General features: G+C 39.0%; 1 long non-coding RNA gene across 3 annotated transcripts in view; it reads left to right on the top strand.

Annotated features, from left to right (window-relative positions):
* The window catches only part of LOC115845398 (uncharacterized), a 94964-nt gene that overhangs the window by 69501 nt on the left and 9736 nt on the right, over positions 1-15727 (top strand). The window lies entirely within an intron of this gene.

Raw genomic sequence — 15727 nt, forward strand, 5'->3', positions numbered from 1 at the left:
TATAAGTTTTTTTCTCCTCCCCATTTTAAAAAAGATTCTAAGTGATGTCATCATCATACAGTATTTCACTTTCTCTGTCTGATTTATTTTACTTAGCATTATGCCCTCAAGATCCATCCATGTTGTTGCAAATGGCAGGATTTTCTTCTTTTTTATGGCTGAATAATATTCCTCTGTGTGTGTGTGTGTGTGTGTGTGTGTGTGTGTGTGAGTGAGAGAGAGAGAGATCACATCTTCTTTGTCCATTGATCCATCAGTGGACACTTAGGTTGTTTCCATGTCTTGGTTATTGTAAATAATGCTGCTATGAACATGGAGGTGCTGATATCTTTTTGACAGTGTTTTTTTCCCTTTGGGTATATTCCCAGAAGTGGAATTGCTGGATCCTACGGTAACTCTATTTTTAACTTTTTTAGAGGAGACTTCATACTCTTTTCCATAGTGGCTGTACCAGTTTACAATCCCATCAGTAATGCACAGGGATTTATTTTTCTCCCCAACCAAGCCAGCATTTATTGCTTGTTTTTTTTTTTTTTTTTTTTTTGCGCTATGCGGGCCTCTCGCTGTTGTGGCCTATCCTGCTGCGGAGCACAGGCTCCGGATGCGCAGGCTCAGCGGCCATGGCTCCCCGGCATGTGGGATCTTCCCGGACCAGGGCACGAACCCATGTCCCCTGCATCGACAGGCAGACTCTCAACCACTGCGCCACCAGGGAAGCCCTATTGCTTGTCTTTTTTTTTTTTTTTTGTGGTACGCGGGCCTCTCGCTGTTGTGGCCTCTCCCGTTGCGGAGCACAGGCTCCAGATGCGCAGGCTCAGCGGCCATGGCTCACGGGCCCAGCAGCTCCGCGGCATGTGGGATCTTCCCAGACCGGGGCACAAACCCGCGTCCCCTGCACCGGCAGGCGGACCCTCAAGCACTGCGCCACCAGGGAAGTCCTGCTTGTCTTTTTGATGATAGCCGTTCTAACAGGCATGAGATTATAACTCATTCCTCTAATGATTAGTGATGTTGAGACTCTTTCATGTAACTGTTGGCCTTCTTTGGATTGTCTATTCCTGCCCATTTTTAATTGGATTATTTGGGTTATTTTGCTACTGAGTTGTATGAATTCTTTTTATATTTTGAATATTAACCCTTTATCAGATATATGGTTTGCAAATTTTTTTTTCCCAACGCATAAACTGTCTTTTCATTTTGTTGATGGTTTGCTGTGCAGAAGCTTTTCAGTTTGATGAAGCCCCACTTGTTTGCTTTTAATTTTGTTGCTTGTAGTTTAGATGTCATATCCAAAAAATTCACTACTAAGACCCATGTCAGGAATTTTTTTCAGTATATTTTCTTCTAGGAGTTTTATGGTCTTTGGTCTTACATTTAAGTCTTTAGCCCATTTCAAGTTAATTTTGTGGGGGAAGATAGGGGTCTAGTTTCTTTCTTTTACATGGGTATATCCTATTTCCCCAGCACCATTTATTGAAGAAATTGTATTTTCTCCATTGAGTATTCTCGGCTCTCATCAAATATTATTTGCCAATATATGCATGGGTTTATTTCTAGGCTGTTGATTCTGTGCCATTGGTCTATGTATCTGTTTTTACACCAATACCACACTGTTTTGATTACTACAGCTTTATAATATAGCTTGAAATCAGGAAGTGTGATGCCTCCCGATTTGTTCTTCTTTTCTCAGGATAGCTTTGGCTCTTCAGGGTCTTTTGTGGTTCCACATAAATTTTAGGAATGCTTTTTTCTACTTTTGTTTAAAAAAATGCTGTTGGACTCTTGATAGGGATTACATTTAACTTATTGATGGCTTTGGGCAGTATGGGCATTTTAACAATACTCTTCCAATCCATGAACTTGGGATACCTTTCCATTTATTTCTGGCTTCTTCAATTTCTCTCATTAATGTCTTGTGGTTTTCAATGTAGAGATCTTTCACCTCCTTGGTTAAATTTATTCCTATGTATTTTATTGCTCTTGATGCTATTATAAATGGGATAATTTATTTTTCAGATAATTTATTGTTAGTATATAGAAACACTACTGATTTTTGTATGTTAATTTTGTATCTTGCAACTTTACTGAATTTGTTGATTAGATCTGTTTTTTGGTGGAGTCCTTAGGATTTTCTATATATAAAATCATGTCATTTTCAGATAGAGACAACTTTACTTCATCCTTTCCAATTCAGATGCCTTTTCCACTTTTTTTTTCCTCCTCGCTAACTTCCCTAGCTAGGATTTCCAGTATTATGTTGAATAGGAGTGAGAATAGGCACCCTTGTCTTGTTCCTGACCATAGAGGAAAAACTTTCAACCTTTCACTGTTGAGTATGATGTTAGCTATAGGCTTGTGATATATGGCCTTTATTATGTCAAATTACATTCCTTCTAAACCTAATTTGTTAAAAGTTTTTTTTTAATCATGGATGGATGTTGAATTTTTTCAATTGTTTTCCTGCATTTCCTGCATCATATTTTTCTTTCATTCTATTAATATGACGTATCATATTGATTTGCCATCCCTGTATCCCAGGGATGATTCCCACTTGATCATGGTGAATGATCCCTTTAAAAATGCTACGGAGGGACTTCCCTTGTGGCGCAGTGGTTAAGAATCTGCCTGCCAATGCAGGGGACACGGGTTTGAACCCTGGTCCGGGAAGATCCCACATGCTATGGAGCAACGAAGCCCATGTGCCACAACTACTGAGCCTGTGCTCTAGAGCCCACGAGCCACAACTGCTGAGCCCATGTACCACAACTACTGAAGCCTGCGTGCCTAGAGCCTGTGCTCTGCAACAAGAGAAGCCACCACAATGAGAAACCCATGCACTGCAACAAAGAGTAGCCCCCGCTCGCCACAACTAGAGAAAGCCCATGTGCAGCAACAAAGACCCAATGTGGCCAAAATTAAAACAAATAAATTTATTTTTAAAAAAAATGCTACTGAATTTCATTTGCTAGTACTTTATTGAGAATTTTTGCATCTATTGTCATGAAGATAATGGCCAGTAGTTTTCTTTTCTCGTAGTGTCCTTTTCTGACTTTGGTAGCAGGTAATGCTGGCCTCGTAAAATGAGTTTGGGAATGTTCCCTCCTCTTCAATTTTTTGGAAGAGTCTGAAAAGGATTGGTGTTAATTCTTCTTTAAATGTTTGGTAAAATTCACCCGTAAAGTCATCTGATCCAGACCTTTTCTTCATTGGGAGATTTTTTCTTCATTATTCATTCAATCTCTTTACTAATAACTGGCCTGTTCAGATTTTCTGTTTCATTCTGATTCAGTCTTGGTAAGTTGTATGTTTCTAAGATTTTGTCCATTTCTCTTAGGTTATCCAGTTTGTTGGCATATAGTTTTACATAGAAGCCTCATGATCCTTTGTATTTCTGTGGTATCCATTGTAACATCTCCTTTTTCAGTTATAATTTTGTTGATTTGTGTCCTCTTCTTTCCTTGGTTAACTTAGCTAAAAGTTTATCAATTTTATCTTTTCAAAGAAATAACTCCTAGTTTTGTTAATTATTTCTATTATTTTCCTGTTCTCTATTTCATTTATTTATGCTCTAATCTTTATTATTTCCTTCCTTCTGCTAACTTTTGGCTCAATTTGCTTTTTCTAGTTGCTTAAGGCATAGAGTTAGGTTGTTTACAGTCTTTCTTGTTTCTTAATGTAGGCATTTATTGCTATGAACCTCCCTCTTACAATGGCTTTTGTTGCATCCTGTAAGTTTTAGTATGTGTGTTTCCAATTTCATTTGTCTCAACACATTTTTTTACTTCCCTTTTAATTTATGCTTTGATCCATTGGTTGTTCAGGAGAGTGCTTAATTTCCATGTGTTTGTGAGTTTTCCAGTTTTCCTTCTGTTACTGATTTCTACTTTCATATCATTGTAGTCAGAGAAGATACTTGGTATGATTTCAATCTTCTTAAATTTTCCAAGACTTCTTTTGTGGCCTAAAATATGGTCTGTCCTAGAAAGTATTCCATGAGTGCTTGAGAAGAATGTGAATTCTGCTGTTATCTATGGTGTTCTGTATGTCTGTCAGGTCCATTTGCTCTATTGTGTTGTTCAAATCCACTGTTTCCTTATTGAGTCTCTGTGTGGGTGATCTCTCCATTGTTGAGAGTGGGGTATTAAAGTCCCCAACTACTATTGTATTGCTGTTTATGTCTCCTGTTAGCTCTGTTAGTTTTTGCTTTACATATTTAGGTGCTTCAGTGTTGGGTGTGCAAATATTTACAACTGTTATATCCTCTTGTTGTACTGATCGCTTTATCATTAATGACCTTTTTCTCTTTTTACCATTTTTTATTTCAAGTCTGTTTTGTCTAAGTAACTGATAGCTACTGCTATACCATTGTCTGATAAGTCTGATAGCTACTCTTTTGTTGTTGTTGTTACCATTTGCTTGAAGTATCTATCTCCATCCTTTCACTCTCAGTCTGTGTGCTTTAAGGCTAAAGTGAGTCTCATGTAGGCAGCATATCATTGGATCTTGTTTTTATAATTATTCAGCCATTCTGTGTCTTTTGATAGGAGAATCTAATTATTAAAGTAATTATTGATAGGTCAGGACTTACAACTGCCATTTTGTTGTTTTCTGACTTTTGTAGATCCATTATTCTTATACTGCTGTCTTTGTGTGTGTGTGTGTTTTGATGTTTTTTGGTTTCAGTATGCTTCGACTTCTTTATCATGTTCTTTTGCATAATTATTACAGGTAAATCTCCCTTGTGGGTACGCTGACACTTACATAAAATATCTTAAAATTATAACACCCTATTTTAAAGTGATAACAGCTTCAATAGCATTCCTAAACTTTACACTTTTCCTTCTCTTCCCCCTCACGTTTTAGATTATGATGTTATAGTTTACATACTTTTATATCATGTAACCAATAAGATTATTGTAGTTATGCTTTTTTACTATGGTTTTTTGTTTGTTTGTTTGTTTGTTTTGCGGTATGCGGGCCTCTCACTGCTGTGGCCTCTCCTGTTGCCGGGCACAGGCTCCGGACGCGCAGGCTCAGCGGCCATGGCTCACGGGCCCAGCTGCTCCATGGCATATGGGATCTTCCTGGACTGGGGCACGAACCCGTGTCCCCTGCATCAGCAGGCGGACTCTCAACCACTGCGCCACCAGGGAAGCTCTACTATGTTTTTTTACTTTACTTTTACTTTTTAAATTTTTATTGGAGTATAATTGATTTATAATATTGTGTTTCTGCTGTACAGCAAAGTGAATCAGTTATAGATACATATATATCCTCTCTTTTTTAGATTCTTTTCTCACATAGGTCATTATAGAGTATTGAGTAGAGTTCCTTGTACTATACAATAGATCCTTATTAATTATTTTATATATAATACTGTGTATATGTCAATCCCAATCTCCCAATTTATCCCCCATTCCCCCTGGTAACCATAAGATTGTTTTCTAATCTGTGAGTCTGTTTCTGTTTTGTAAATAAGTTCATTTGTACCATTTTTTAAGATTCCACATATAAGTGATATCATATGATATTTGTCCTTTGCTTTCTGACTTACTTCACTCAGCATGACAATCTCTAGGTCCATCCATGTTGCTACAAATGGCATGATTTCATTCTTTTTATGGCTTAGTAATATTCCATTGTATATATGTACCACATCTTCTTTATCCATTCTTATTTTGATGGACATTTATGTTGCTTCCATGTCCTAGCTATTGTAAATAGTGCTGCAATGAACATCAGGGTGCATGTATCTCTTTGAATTATGGTTTTCTCCACATTTATGCCCAAGAGTGGGATTGCTGGATCATATGATAGCTCTATTTTTAGGTTATTAAGGAACCTCCATACTGTTCTCCATAGTTGCTGTACCAATTTACATTCCCAACAACAGTGTAGGAGGGTTCCCTTTTCTCCACACCCTCTCCAGCATTTATTGTTGGTAGATTTTTTTGGTGATGCCCATTCTGACTGGTGTGACGTGATACCTCATTGTAGTTTTGATTTGCATTTCTCTAATAACTAGTGATGCTGAGCATCTTTTCATGTACTTTTTGGCCATCTGTATGTCTTCTTTGGAGAAATGTCTATTTAGGTCTTCCACTCATTTTTTGACTTTTTTTTTTTTTTAATATATTGAGCTGCATGAGCTGTTTGTATATTTTGGAGATTAATCCCTTTTTGGTCTCTTCATCTGCAAATATTTTCTCCCATTCTGTGGATTGTCTTTTCATTTTGTCTATGGTTCCTTTGCTGTGCAAAAGCTTTTGAGTTTAATTATGTCCCATTTATTTTTATTTTCATACTCTAGGAGGTGGATCAAGAAAGATCTTGCTGCGATTTGTGTCAGAGTGTTCTACTTATGTTTTCTTCTAAGAGTTTTAGAGTATCCAGCCTTAAATTTAGGTCTTTAACCCACTTTGACTTTATTTTTGTGTATGGTGTTAGGGAGTGTTCTAATTCATTCTTTTACATGTAGCTGTCCAGTTTTTGCAGCACCACTTATTGAAGAGACTGTCTTTTCTCCACTGTATATTCTTGCCACCTTTGTCATAGATTAGGTGATGACAGGTGTGTGGGTTTATCTCTGGACATTTTGTCCTGTTCCATTGATCTATATTTCTTTGTGCCAGTACCATACTGTTTTGATAACTGTAGCTTTGTAGTATAGTCTGAAGTCAGGGAGCCTGATTCCTCCAGCTGTGTTTTTCTTTCTCAAGATTGCTTTGGCTATTCAGGGTCTTTTGTGTTTCCATACACATTGTAAAATCTTTTAATTCTATGAAAATTCTATTGGTAATTTAATAGGGATTACATTGAATCTGTAGCTTGCTGTGGGTAGTATAGTCATTTTGATAATATTGATTCTTCCAATCCAAGAACTGGTATATCTCGCCATTTGTTTATATCATCTTTGATTTCTTTCATCAGTATCTTATAGTTTTCTGAGTACAGGTCTTTTGCCTCCTTAGGTAGGTTTATTCCTAGGTATTTTATTCTTTTTGATGCGATGGTAAATGGGATTGTTTCCTTTCCCTTTCTGATCTTTAGTTGTTAGTGTGTATGAATGCAAAATATTTCTATGTATTAATTTTGTATCCTGCAACTTTACCAAATTCACTGATGGACTCTAGTAGTTTTCTGTTAACATCTTCAGAATTTTCTATGTATAGTATCATGTCATCTGCAAACAGTGACAGTTTTACTTCTTTTCCAGTTTGGATTCCTTTTATTTCGTTTTCTTCTCTGATTGCCATGCCTAGGACTTCCAAAACTATGTTGAATAAAAGTGGCCAGACTGGACATCCTTGTCTTGTTCCTGATCTTAGAGGAAATGCTTTCAATTTTTCACCATTGAGAATGATGTTTGCTGTGGGTTTGTCATATATGCCCTTATTATGTTGAGGTATATTCCCTCTATGCCTACTTTCTGGAGAGTTTGTATCATAAATGAATGGTAAATTTTGTCAAAAGCTTTTTCTGCATCTATTGAGATGATCATATGCTTTTTTTCTTCAGTTTGTTAATGTGGTGTATCACATTGATTGATTTGTGAATATTGAAGAATCCTTGCATCCCTCGGATAAATCCCACTTGATCACGGTGTATGTGTTGTTGGACTTGGTTTGCTAGTATTTTGTTGAGGATTTTTGCATGTATGTTCATCAGTGATAATGGCCTGTAATTTTTTCTATGTGGTATCTTTGGTTTTAGTATCAGGGTGATGGTGGCCTTGTAGAATGAGCTTGGGAGTGTTTTTTCCTCTGCCATTTTTTGGAAGATTTTCAGAAGCATAGGTGTTAACTCCTCTCTAAATATTTGATAGAATTCTTCTGTGAAACCATCTGGTCCTGGACTTTTGTTTGTTGGAAGTTTTAAAATCACAGTTTCAATTTCAGTACTTGTGATTATTCTGTTCCTGTTTTCTATTTCCTCTTGGTTCAGTCTTAGAATGTTGTACCTTTCCAAGAATTTGTCCACTTCTTCTAAGTTGTCCATTTTGTTGGTATATAGTTGCTTGTAGTAGTCTTTTATGATTTATTTATTTATTTGGCCGCACTGCACGGCATGTGGGAATCTTAGTTCCCTGACCAGGATCGAACCTGTGCCCTCTGCAGTGGAAGTGCAGAGTCCTAACTGCCAGGGAATTCCCTCCTTTTTCATTTCTAATATTACTGATTTGAGTCCTCTCCTTTGTTTCTTGATGAGTCTGGCTAAAGGTTTATCAATTTTGTTTATCTTTTCAAAGAACCAGCTTTTAGTTTCATTGATCTTTTCTACTGTTTTCTTCATCTATATTTCATTTATTTCTGCTCTGATCTTTGTGATTTCTTTCCTTCTACTAACTTTGGGTTTTGTTTGTTCTTCTTTCTCTAGTTGCTTTAGGTGTAAGTTTAAGCTGTTTTTTGTTTTTGGCTTTTTTTAATTAATTAATTTATGGCTGTGTTGGGTCTTTATTGCCACACACAGGCTTTCTCTAGTTGCAGCGAGCAGGGGCTACTCTTTGTTGCAGTGCATGGGCTTCTCATTGTGGTGGCTTCTCTTGTTGCGGAGCGCAGACTCAGTAGTTGTGACACACAGGCTTAGTTGCTCTGCGGCATGTGGGATCTTCCCAGACCAGGGCTTGAACCCATGTCCCCTGCATTGGCAGGCAGATTCTTAACCACTGCACCACCAGGGAAGCCTGGTTAAGCTGTTTATTGGAGATTTTTCTTGTTTCCTGAGGTAAAATTGTACTGCTATAAACTTCCCTCTTAGAACTGCTTTTGCTGCATCCCATAGGTTTTGGATCATTGTGTTTTTGTTGTCATTTGTCTCTAGGTATTTTTTGATTTCCTCTTTGATTTCTTCGGTGATCCATTGGTTGTTTAATAATATATTGTTTAGTCTCCATGTATTTGTGTTTTTTACAGTTTTTTTCCTGTAATTTATTTCTTATCTCATAGCATTGTGGTCAGAAAAGATGCTTGATATGATTTCAATTTTCTTAAACTTACTGAGGTTTGATTTGTGGCCCAAGATGTGATCTATTGTAGAGAATGTTCCATGTGCATTTGAGAAGAAACTGTATTCTGCTTTCAGATGGAATATTCTATAAATACCAATTAAGTCCATCTCATCCAATGTGTCATTTAAGGTTTGTGTTTCCTTATTAATTTTCTGTCTAGATCTGTCCATTGATGTACGTTGGGTGTTAAAGTCCCCCACCATTATCGTGTTACTGTTGATTTCCCCGTTTATGGCTGTTAGCATTTGGCTTACATATTGAGGTCCTCCTATGTTGGGTGAATATATATTTACAATTGTTATATCTTCTTCTTGGATTGATCCCTTGATCATTATGTAGTGTCCTTCCTTGTCTGTTGTAAAAGTCTTTGTTTTAAAGTCTATTTTGTCTGATATGAGTATTGCTACTCCAGCTTTCTTTAGGTTTCCATTTGTATGGGATATCTTTTTCCATCCCCTCACTTTCAGTCTGTATGTGTCCATAGATCTGAAATGGGTCTCTTGTAGACAGCATATATATGGGTCTCATTTTTGTATCCATTCAGCCAGTCTGTGTCTTTTGGTTGGTGCATTTAATCCATTTACATTTAAGGTAATTATTGATATGTGTATTCCTACTGACATTTTTCATTATTTTGGGTTTGCTTTTGTAGTTCTTTTTTCTTCCCTTCCTCTTTTGTTCTCTTGTGATCTGACCACTATCTGTAGTGTTGTGTTTGGTTTGCTTTTCCTCTTTTTTTTGTGTATTTATTGTAGTTTTTGGGTTGCTGTTCCCATGAGGTTTTTGATATAGCAATAGACACACACACACAAGGTTGTTTTGTTGTTTTTTTGTTTGTTTGTTTTTACAAGGTTGTTTTAAGTTGATGGTTTCTTTCACGCCTAGAGAGTTTCCTTTAGCATTTGTTGTAAATCTGGTTTGGTGGTGCTGAATTCTCTTAGCTTTTGCTTGTATGTAAAGCTTTTGATTTCTGCATCAAATCTAAATGAGAGCCTTGCTGGGTAGAGTATTCTTGGTTGTAGGTTTTTCCCTTTCATCACTTTAAATATATCCTGCCACTCCTTTCTGGCCTGCAGTTTCTGCTGAAAAATCAGCTGATAACCTTATGAGGATTCCCTTGTATGTTATTTGTTGCTTTTCCCTTGTTGCTTTTAATATTTTTTCTTTGTCTTTAATTTTTGTCAGTTTGATTAATGTGTCTTGGCATGTTACTCCTTGAGTTCACCCTGTATGGGACTCTCTGCACTTCCTGGACTTGATTGTTTCCTTTCTCATGCTAGAGAAGTTTTCAGCTATAGTATCTTCAAATATTTTCTCAGGCTCTTTCTGTTCTCCTGTGACCTCTGTAATGTTAATGTTGGTGCATTTAATGTTGTCTCAGAGATCTCTGAGACTGTCCTCATTTCTTTGCATTCTTTTTTCTTTATTCTGTTCTGTGGCAGTGATTTCCACCACTCTGTCTTCCAGCTCACTTATTTGTTCTTCTGCCTCAGTTATTCTGCTATTGATGCCTTCTAGTGTATTTTTCACTGTTATTGTATTGTTCATCTGTTTGTTCTTTAAATCTTCTAACTCCTTGTTAAACATTTCTTGTGTCTTCTCAACCTGTGCCTCCATTCTTTTTCTGAGATTTTGGATCATCTTTACTTACCTTTACTCTGAATTCTTTTTCAGGTAGATTGCTTATCTCTTCTTCATTTAGTTGTTCTTGTGGGTTTTTATCTTGTTCCTTCGTTTCCAACATATTTCTCTGCCATCTCATTTTGTCTAACTTTCTGTGTTTGTGGTCTCCTTTCTGCAGGCTGCAGGATCATAGTTCCTCTTCTGGTGTCTGCCCCCTGGTGGGTGAGGTTGGTCCAGGGGCTTGTGCATGCTCCCTGGTGGGAGGGACTGGTGCCTGTCCTCTGGTGGGTGGAGCTGGGGCTTGTCCCTCTTGTGGGCAGGGCCATGCCAAGGGGTGTGTTTTGAGGTAACTGTGAGCTCAGTACAACTTGGGGCAGCCTGTCTGTTAATGGATGGGGCTCTGTTCCTGTCTTGCTGGTTATTTGGCCTGAGGTGTTCCAGCTCTGGAGCCTGTAGGCAGTTGGGTGGGGCTGGGTCTTGGTGCCAAAATGGGGACCTCCAGAAGAGGTCATGATGATCAGTATTCCCTGGGGCCTCTGCCACCACTGTCCTTGCCCCCACAGTGAGCTATAGCCAACCCCTGCCTCCTCTCCAAGATCCCTAATTAGGCCTAGCCCTGGTTCCTGTGGAGGTATTGCTTTGTGCTGGGTCCCAGTGTGTGAGAGGTCTTACGTGCACCCTCCAGGAGTGGAGTCTCTGCTTATCCCAGCCCTGTGGAGCTCATGCACTCAGGCTCTGCTGCCCGTCAAAGCCAAATGCTCTGGGGGTTCTTCCTCCTGATGCCTGACCCTCAGACTGTCTTCGAGGCCTATTTTTATGTGGGAACGTCCCTGCATAGCCTGTGTGGGTTAATAATTTTTGGTGTGAGGGCTGTTTTTAGTATGGATGTCTGCCACTTCTTTTCTCAGTGTAAGCTGGCCATTATCCCCTTGATAGGAGGTGTGACTGATGTTGTGGTGACCTGAGCCTGCAATGGATATTGAGTGGGGCCTCGCCTTTGCTCTGTGGTTGTTACTGCCCTGTCAGGGGCAGGGTCTGCTCCCTAGTTTTTGGAGGCCCCCAAATCTGTTTCTGAGCTGTGTTTCTGATCTGCGGTGTGAGGTGAGCAGGATTGGAGCACTCCTACTGGGAGAGAAGCCACTGAGTATTCCTGCACTGGAGCTGTTCACCTGTGAGTGCACTCTGTTGTGTCACGTCTCACCTGTTTTACTGGCTCACAAATTACACTGCTGTTGGAACTGCTCTCGGTCCCACCTTAACCATTGGGTATGTGGGCAATTGGCTCTGGTGTCTCTCAGGCATTATTTTCACCAGGCCACCTGTGCAGATCCACCAATGTCAGGTCCCAGAACTGCAGTGGTCATGCACCTGGACCCGCTATGGGGGCTATGGAGGCAGCTCAGATTCTGGCCTGCTCCAATCCCTGCATTTACATGCCCACAAAGCCCACACCTGCTAAAGCTAGACCCATCTCAGCTATAGGAGCACTCATCCATTTGGATGTTCTACAGGTGCTGAGTTTACAAAGCTGGGGGTGGTGGGGGTGGGGATGGGGGTGTAAATCTGTGGTTCCTGCAGCTGCGTGGAGAGATCTCAGCTCTTCTTCCTCAGTAGCACGGCCCCGAGGCTCAGCTATGGTTTCAGCCGCACCTTTGCGTGTGGGCCTCCCACCAGCATCTGCTCCCCGAGGCTGCCCCAGAGTACACATGCATGCCTGCCCGGGTCGGTGGAGGCTGAGGCAGTGATGGGCAGGGCGCACAAGCCCGCGGGGGCCAGCAGGGGCAGAGGAGGTAGTGGCAGTTTTTTAACTTTTAAACTAGAGTTGTAAGTGAATTACACACTGCCATCACCATATTACAGAATCTAACTTTGACTATCTATTTACCATTACCAGTGAGTTATACGTTACCTTCTTATGTTTTTATGATGTTAAGTGGTATCCTTTCCTTTAGCATTTCTAGTAAGGCTGGTCTAATGATGATGAACTCCCTCAACTTTTGTTTGTTTCAGAAAGTCTCTATTTCTCCTTCATTTCTCAAGGACAGCTTTGCCTAGTATAGAATTCTTGGTTGAGAGGGTTTTTTTTTTTCTGTCACTGTAAATTGTATGTAAACTGTAATAACATAACTTAAAATGTTAGGGGGAGGAGAATAACAAGTGTAAAGTTTGAGAATTCTATTGAAGTTACCACTTTATAATAGGGTGTTATAATTTTAAGATATTTTATGTAAGCCTCATGGTGCCCGCAAGGGGGAAACCTGTAGTAATTACACAGAAGAATAAGATAAAGAAGTCAAAGCATACTGATATCAAAACACATTCAAAATATTTTGAAAATATCATTCCATTCTCTTCTGGCCTAAAAAGTTTCTGTTGAGAAACCTACTGATAAACTTATGAGGTACCCTTGTATGTAACTTCTCTCTTTTCTCTTGCAGCTTTCAAAATTCTTTCTTTCACTTCTGACAATTTAATGATAATGTGTCTTGGTGTAACCCTATTCAGGCTCAACCTATTTGAGGTCCTTTGGGCCTCATGGGTCTGGATGTCCATTTCTTTCCCCAGGTTTGGAAAGTTTTCAGCCACTATTGTCTTAAATATACTTTGTTCCCTTTTCTCTCCTCTTTCTGGAATTCTTATAATGTGAATATTGCTTCTGTTGTGTCCCATAGGTCCTGTAGGCTTTCTTCACTGTTCTTCATTCTTGTTTTCCTTTTGCACCTTTCAAATGTCCTGTCTTCTACGTCACTGTTTCTTTTTTCTGTGTGGTTGAGTCTGCTTCTGAAACTCTATTGAATTCTTCAGTTCAGTCATTGTATTTTTCAGCTTTAGGATTTGTTTGGTTTTTGATGGTTCCTATTTCTCTGAACTTCTGATTTTGTTCATGCATTGTTCTCCTAATTTCATTTAGTTTTCTAATCAGTTAAAACAAAAGTTTGGGTTTTTTTGCTGTCTGGGTGATTCTTTTAGTTAATTTTTTTTAATTGGAACATAGTTGATTTATAATGTGTTAGTTTCTGCTGTAGAGCAAAAAGTGAGTCAGTTATACATATATCCACTCTTTTTTAGATTCTATTCCCATATAGGTCATTACAGAGTATTGAATAGAGTTCCCTGTGCTATACAGTAGATTCTTATTAGTTATCTATTTTATATATAGTAGTGTGTATATGTCACTCCCAGTCTCCCAATTTATCCCCCCCTTTTCCCCCTTGGTAACTGTAAGTTTGTTTTCTACATTTGTGACTCAATTTCTGTTTTGTTAACAGATTCATTTGTACCATTTTTTTAGGTTTCACATATAAGCGATATCATATGATATTTGTCTTTCTCTGTCTGACCCTCTTCACTCAGTATGACAATCCACGTCGCTCCAAATGGCATTACTTCATTCTTTTTTATGTAGTTTTCTAATCAGTAGATTGGTATCACATTTCCATATGAAGAACAGCATTATTATAGCAAATAAATCATAGTTTGTTAATGACCAAATACACTTCCTTAAAAATAAACTACTATTTCCTTTTTGGTTAGTTTTTAATAATTACAAAGTGAAAAATACATTAACAGAATCAATAAACGATGTTCTACCTAACAAATTCCTTTTCTTGGATCCTCAGTAGGTAATATTTTTCTAGTTATAAACTCTTTTCTGGCCTGTTTAAAAGGCAAATTTAAATAGCACAAAGAAATTCTAAAACACTGAAAGAAGAGGCTAGTGTTTTATGTGTGTGCTATGAAACATGCTTGATAAACTGCACCTGTGAGGATTTCCAGTTGTATATGTGTGCACATGGGTGCACAGTGAAATTCACTGCCTGAGAGAATGGGGATGTATAACACAGCTTTTTAAAAAACTAGTAAACAGACACACTAAGATATTTAGGAACCGTGTCCTTAAACATAAAGACCTATATAGGACATAGGGAGAAACACCTCAGTTTTAGGAACTGGGTAGGCCTAATTTTGAATCCCAGCTCCACTACCAGCCAATTATAACTCCTCTGAGCTTCAGTTTTCTTACCCATAAAGTGGTGGTAAGAATACCTAAGTAGCAGAGGTGTCATGAGGATTAAATGAGACTAAACGTTAGGGACTTATGGTTAGGAATCAGGCTTTCACTCATCACCACAGCCAGGGATGTCTGTCTGCTTTCCTGCCTCCATCCACTCTTAAGGGGGTAATGTGGTCTCAAAGAGCATGAGTTTTGGAGTCAGTTCAATTCCAGCTAGGAGTCCTGGCTTTGCTTCTTAAAAACTTGTGATCTCAGGCAAGTTAGTGTCCCTGAGCTTCATCAGAGATAAGGATACCCACCACATTTAGATTAATGTGCAGATTCATTCATATGGTTATATTTAGCTCCTACCACAGCAACTGGTAGGATATAGTCAATGCAAACTGTATTGCTACAGCACGTGCTTCTTAAATGTGAATGACCTTACATGCCGTAGGTAAATGGGGAATTGGTATAACACGGAAGTCATTTTGGTTCCTATGCAATTTTTTTTCTAGCATGTTAATATTCTGAAGCAACCAGAGGCAAGCTTTCTCATAATAATTACCTTTTTTTTTTTTTAATTTTTGGCTATGTTGGGTCTTCGTCGATGCATGCGGGCTTTCTCTAGTTGTGGCGAGCGGGGGCTACTCTTCGTTGCAGTGCGCAGGTTTCTCATTGGGGTGGCTTCTCTTGTTGCAGAGCATGGACTCTAGGCACGCAGGCCCCAGTAGTTGTGGCACGTGGGCTCAGTACTTGTGGCTTGCGGGCTGTAGAGCACAGGCTTAGTAGTTACGGTGCATGGGCTTAGTTGCTCCACAGCATGTGGGATCTTCCTGGACCAGGGCTCGAACCCATGTCCCCTGCATTGGCAGGCAGATTCTTAACCACTGCGCCACCAAGGAAGTCCCAGTAACTACCTCTTTAATAAGAGAAAACCTTAGCACTCTGTGAAGGCCTTAAGGAAAAGCTGCCTTTTTTAGCTGCAGAAAGCAACTGATTCAGTGACTTTAAGAATCACTATTATCCTCACATTGTGCTTTCTAGAGAAGCTGAGGGTACTGATGATGAGTCTGTGAAGACATTTCCCTTTAAACTAGGAG

Source organism: Globicephala melas, chromosome 20, assembly GCF_963455315.2.
Source record: "Globicephala melas chromosome 20, mGloMel1.2, whole genome shotgun sequence".
NCBI lineage: Eukaryota > Metazoa > Chordata > Mammalia > Artiodactyla > Delphinidae > Globicephala > Globicephala melas.